The sequence below is a fragment of the Rattus norvegicus genome, chromosome 3 (assembly GCF_021556685.1).
Source record: "Rattus norvegicus strain SHRSP/BbbUtx chromosome 3, alternate assembly SHRSP_T2T, whole genome shotgun sequence".
Classification (NCBI taxonomy): domain Eukaryota; kingdom Metazoa; phylum Chordata; class Mammalia; order Rodentia; family Muridae; genus Rattus; species Rattus norvegicus.
Window position 1 is genome coordinate 36508875 of NC_141536.1, and position 6839 is coordinate 36515713.

The following is a 6839-nucleotide window of genomic DNA, read 5'->3' on the forward strand; positions in this document are numbered from 1 at the left end:
CACCCTCTGAAACTGTAAGTAAGCCCCCAATTAAACTCCTTTCTTTTATAAATTGCCTTGGTCATGTGTTTTATCACAGTAATAGAAAAGTAACTAAGACAGGTCTAAAGGTCAGTATATCACAGAGATACTTGCCTATCAATGTATACTGTAGCATTATTCACATTAATAATTAAGATATAGAGCCAACTTAGGTGTCCAAGAGGAGAGAAATGAATAAAGAGAATGTGGCAAATCGTAAAGCAATTCCTCTAAAGTCAGCACTGACCCAAGCAGGTACTCTCACCTTATTCAAGTCAGTACTTGAAGTCTTAGCCATAGCAATAAGACAAGAGACATAAAAGGGATGCAAACAGGAAAAAAAAAAGGGCCGAATCATTCCCTATTTTCAGATGGTGAGATCATAGGAGACCCTAAAGACTCCACTAGAATATGCTTAGGATTTAACATTTTCAGAAAAGTAGCAAAGGAGCAAAGCTAAACTTGTATAATCAATATTGTGAGTGGGGGAGGTGGTCCAGTTGGCAGAGGGCCTGCCACACATAAGTATCTGAAATCAGATCCCCAACATCCATGGAAAATGCTAGCAATTGCTGAAGAGCTGTAGACAGCTGATGGCTTCACGAAGAGGAACAGTCAGTAGCAAGTGCCTGTAATACTAGCAATAAGAATACAGAAATAGGGGGCTGGGGATTTAGCTCAGTGGTAGAGCGCTTACCTAGGAAGCACAAGGCCCTGGGTTCGGTCCCCAGCTCCGAAAAAAAGAACCAAAAAAAAAAAAAAAAGAATACAGAAATAGGAGGGTCCCTAAAAAGATTGCCTAGGCAGCAGGCTTGTTAAATTGGTGGGCTACAGTGATAGACCTTGTCTCAAAAAAAACCAATAATGATAGTAATAATAATAATAACAGAGCCATAGATGAAGGCATTTGACATCAACTTCTGCTTTCAATATACATGTGCACACATAGATGCACATACACAAGTCTACATGTAGTTTTTAACACTACATGACAAGTACTGTGTTTTTTTTTTTTACTATATGCATTATCACATATAGGTTTCACAATTCATTGAACATATAGGAATTATTACCACTGTTATAAAAAGGGGTAATGTTTAAGTAGGTGATGCAAATTTCCAGGTGCATATTATTTATTAACACTAGCCTGGGATGGAAATACTTAAATTATAACTTTATACCCAGAAGTTACACGTAAGCTGACGCTTAATAACCTTAAAAAAAAATGGCTCCTTCATATTTCATTGTATACTGAGTACAAAACTTTAAGCATGCTATAGATGGAATTTAATTTTTAAAAATTCTTTTACTGATTCCTTGTGGGTTTCACATCATGCTCCCTAGTCCCACAGATCTCCACATCCCTTCATATCTGCCCTCTGCCCTTGCAACCTCCCCTGCAAAAGAAAATTAAAAGTAAAAAACAAACAAAAGCAACAACAAAAAACCAAAATAAAACAAGGCATAGAAAACATTCCATCATGGAAGCTGTGGTGTGTCACAGTGTGTCTGTTCCACACAGGAGCATACCCTTTTGTTCACACATCTTTATGAAAATGTTCCTTGTAATGAATCATTGGTCTGGTTCTAGACCTCTGGCCTCTGCTATGCCATCAATACTAGATGCTCACTGGGACTCCTCTCAGTCATCCTGTTGTCCAGCCCTGTGTCATGGAGATCCTGCAGCTTTAGACCCTCAGGACCTGCCCTTTCACATACTTTAGCAGTTCATAGATGGGGTAGATGCTGGGGTGGGCCTACTCAAAGCCCTGGATCTGGGCCTGGGTGGTAGATGAGCTGGTCTGCCCAACAGCTCTCTTGCACCCACATCACCAGGGTGAGCTCTCCAGCACTGCCCTGGCTAGCTCACCCAGTGCCACAGGGGCAGGCTCTCACTCCCAGCAGTCTCACCTGCACCCACACCACCAAAGCCGGGTCTACTGTGCTGCCCACTCCAGGTACAGTGCCCACTCTCCCAAGTGCATCAGCCCATTGAGAGGCTGGCCAGCTCTCCTTTCTCATACCCTTGAGGCTGGGTCACCCATGCCTTTGCCCTCAGGGCTCTACTGCATACGCATATATGTCTTAGTTACTTTTCTTTTACTGTTTTAAAACACCATAACCAAGGCAACTTATTCCAGGTTTATGGTTCCAGAATTAGGGTCCATGATGGAGGGGTAGATGTAGCAGGCACCTGGAGCAGTAGCTAAGAGTTCACGTTTTAAGCCAGAAACAGGAAACTCTAGAGACAGAGGGAGCATTAGAAACAGTAGATGAGTTTTGAAAACTCAAATCCTATCCCCCCCCAGGACTCTCTCCTTTCAGCAAGACCATAGCTTCTAAGTCTCCCCAAACAGGGCTACCAACTGCAGGCCAAGTAGTCAAATGTCAAGACTTATGGGGACATCTAATTCAAACTACCACAGCATGCAGTTACTATAACTTGCACATTAAATCAGTAGCCCTTCTGTATGCCTAAATAAAAAAAAAACACAATTTTTTAAAAATCAGGAAAACAGTTTCATTCATGATATCGCCTATGAAAACAAAACAAATAGGCTGGAGAGATGGCTCAGTGGTTAAGAGCACCGACTGCTCTTCCTGAGGTCCTGAGTTCAAATCCCAGCAACCACATGGGATTTGAACACATCCATCTCATTACACAACCATGTGTAATGAGATCTGATGCCCTCTTCTGGTGTGTCTGAAGACAGCGACAGTGTACTTATATATAATAAATAAATAAATCTTTAAAAAAAAAGAAAACAAAACAAACAAAAACCTACGGACAAAACTAATCAAGAGAATGAAAGACATCCATAACAAAAAATTTAAAACTACAAAGAAAGAAATTAAAGAATACACTAGAAGATGGAAGGACTTCTCATGCTTGGGAATCAGCAGAATTAATATGATGAAAATGTCTGTCTTCTCAAAAATAATCTATAGATTCTATGAAATCCCTATTAAAATTCCAGTGAAAGAGGCTTGGGCAAGAACTTGGTCAATAAAGTAATAGCAAGAACCCAAAATTGATCACTAGACCCCAAGTCTTAAAAACATCCAGATGTGGTAGCCTATACTTACAACCCTGTGTAGGAAGGCAGAACAGATGGGTCCCTGGAGCTTACTGGTCAACCAGGCTAGCCTGTTTACTGAGCTCCAGGCAAGTTAGAGAAAGAGGAGGATATAGGTACAAATATAGTCAAAGTATGGTATATTTGGATGAAAATATCTTTATGAAACCTATCTCTATGAAAGTGAATATATATGAATAAAACAATAATATATGTGTGTGATAAATTAATAAAATGTTTTCTCCAGTTCAAGCAAACAAAGAAATACAATGAAATCCTTTATCTTGATCTATAACCATACCACCTTAAACATCCCTAATCTAGTCTGAAATCCATTATTCTTTACACTAAAAAGTTATTTTTTAAAGAGGGCCAGAAAGGTGAACTAAAGGGTAAAGGTGAAGGCCACCAAGACTGACCACCTGGTTAGATCCCTGGAACCCTCATAATGAAAGGGGAGAACAAGTTCACAGAACAAGTCCTCTGCCCTCCACATGCAACCTATGGTTTATGCATACTCATACACATATACATAAAGAGAGACCAAAAGCTGGGAATCTGTCTCAAGGGAACTAAAAGGAGGATTAGACTGCACACTGAAAGGAGAAGCTGAGTTCATATGTCAACAGAAAACCTTAATAGAACCCCCAAGCCAATTGGACATGAGATGGGCAGGCTGCCAAGAAGTAAACGGTGCATTTATTGTAAGAAAACTTGTCTATGGAGTGTTTTTCTTCTCCATATTTTAGCTCACCAAACTTCTTGTTTTTGAGAATTCACTGCATATAGTAATTTCTCGTAGCCTACCTCTTATCCAATGCTTTGAGAAATAAAGGTATTCATTAAATGTGCTTCATGTCAACCTGGAGTTTGGCTCTGATTATACTTTCGATTTGCCAAATTCAGTAATGCCCCAACTTCACAAACTAGAAGAGCAGGACAAACTTCCAAAACTTATCAAAGAATCAGCACATGCCAAGCATTATGTTTTTAGTGCCAAGGAACTTTTGGGAATTATACTCAGGATTGTCCCCAAAAGTTTTCCATTTATAACTTTTGTCTTCCATTTGTATTTTCCATTGTCTTCTATGTGTCAGGTACTTTAAGGGGCTCAAAGTGAGCTTACAGATTTTCAAATTTTACATGACACTACAAAGACATCGATGGGTATGTTTAGTGATAGTTGTGAAAGTATTGTTAAGTAATCAAGTGTCCAGGCCCAGAGACAATATAAATCTGTCCCACAGTCACCTCGGTTCAGTATTTTATAAACACAGTCCTTTGGATTTTCTATTATTTTCTAAAATTAACTTTAGCACTAGGATTGTTTATGAAATCAGGGTCCAGTTTTCTCAAACACTCTCTGGAAAGTGGTTTAGTGTGTTAAGTTTGCAAAAACAACCTTGAATTATTTTCTCAAGAACTGCTTGTTCTTTAGGTTCTGGAAGGTCTTGACTTTTACTTGTAATAGCTAAGAACAATGATGCCCTAAAGAATATTTTGTATTGATATAAATGTTTATTCTAGCCACCTACATAGTAGCTATAGACCATATGCCTATGCAACACTTGAAATATAGTAAGGGTAACTGAGGAACTAAATTCTAAACTGTATTTGAATTTGAATAATTTCAGTTAAAATGTCAGGCAGTCAAAAGAAACTGGTAATGATGATATTGGACACTACAGCTTAGGGTGTGGCAAATACCTCTCTTAGAACACCCCACCCTACCAACAATAAAACTTAATGTCGAACCAGCATTTTGTACTGACAATGCTGAGCATTGGTGCAACACTTTGCTGAAAGTTCTCAGGAACTCGATGGCAGTGACAATGACTCTTACCCAATGTGCTGGCTAGTCTTATATCAACTTGACACAAGCTAGTTATCTGAAAGGAGGGAACCTCAATTGAGAACATGCCTCCATAAGACCCAGCTCTGAGGCATTGTCTTACTTAGTGATTTATAGGAAAGGGCCTAGCCCGTTGTAGGTAGTGTTATCCCTGGGTTGGTTGTCCTGGGTTCTATGAGAAAGCAGACTGTGCAAGCCATGAGGAACAAGCCCGTAAGCAGCACCCCTTTGTGCCCTCTGCATTGGCTCCTTCCTTCGTGTTCCTTCCCTGTTTGGGTTTCTGTCCTGACTTCCTTCAGTGATGAACAGCAATATGGAAGTGTAAGCCTTTCCTCCCCATTTTACTTTTTGGTCATGGTAATAGAGAATCTAACTGAAACACCCAGTTAATTCAGTTGAATCCCACTTATATGCTTTAGCCATTTACTGAGTGAAAAGCTATGGGCTTATGTTTTTCAAAACCTACTTTTAATAAGGGTTCTTAAATGCTTTAATCTCCCTTCTAGCCCACCACTTGAAGGACTCTAGGGGCTTTCTCCAGCCTTACAGCCACTCGCCTTGGGTCAAGGCTAGGCCAAGTGCCATTCTCCACCCACAGGAACATTCTTGAATAGAAAATTTCTCAGAATGTACTGACTGATGCTTGCTAGCCAATAAGTTTGAACTGTAACCTTGCTGAGGTAACCTGTGCCCCTAAAAAGTATAAAAAATGCTTGTAATAGCCATTCGGGGTCACCTTCTAGTCACTCGCCTTGAGAGACTGATTGAGGGTTGACCCTGACACGCCAGAAAATAAACCTCTTGCTTTTGCATCAATCTGTGTCTCAGTGTCTCACTCCGGGGCACTGAAATAAGTAACACTGACTGAGGGTTGGGGTCTTACACAGCCACCAGATGTAGTGGAAAGGAACAGTTAGTAGAACAAAGGAGGACAGTGACCTGTTTAGAAATAGTTCCTTTTTATCCTATAATTCATAAATTCTATTTATGTCATCAGAATATCAGCAGTTAAGTTTACATGAATCGGTAGCTTGGTCCACTCACAAACACCATTCACAAGTCAGCAACAGAAATTCAATCAGGAAGAAACCGAAAGGCTCTGTCTGTTGGCTGAGTCAAAGAAGCAGCAAGAAGCCATCAGAATACCACCAGAAGGTCTTTGGTGCATTTCTCTCCATGAAGTCATGACAAACGATGACCAGCAAAGAATGGTAAGGCAAACCAATACCATATAATGTTGTCAGTGAAGACCAGCATTATCAAAGCCCAGTGATGACCAGCAAAGAATGGTAAGGCATACCAGCCCATCATTTTTTGTCTGTTGGGTTATAGTCATACCCTTTCCAAACATCATGTATTCTCTCAAACATCTGCTCTAGCAAAACACCACATGCCCCTTTTCCAGGCTGTTTCCAGAAAAATAGCAAGTGTCTGCTATTCAGTTTCCAGAAAGCATCACATAACTGAGTCTCCAAAGAAACCAGAAATTTCCACTTCAAAAACCTCTGTAGTAGTATTCAGGACTCATTTGTGAAGATGCTTATGATTGTTTACAAATGTAAAAAAAAAAAAAAAACCCAAAAGAGAAAAACACATGATCATCTCATTAGAAGCAGGAAAAGCCTTTGACAAGATCTAACACTCTTTCATAATAAAAGTTTTGGAGAGATCAAGCAGGGTTATAAAATACATACATAGACACAACAAACTGAGTCTTGAAGTTTAGTGTGAATAAGCCAGGCAAAAGGGTGTGGGTGAAATGGAAGGACGGTGTGCTGGTTAATTCTTGGTGAACTTGACACGAGTTTGAGTGATCTGGGAAGACAGAACCTCAAGTCAGTCCCCATCAGATTAAACTCATATTTTTTAAACTAATGATTAATGTCACC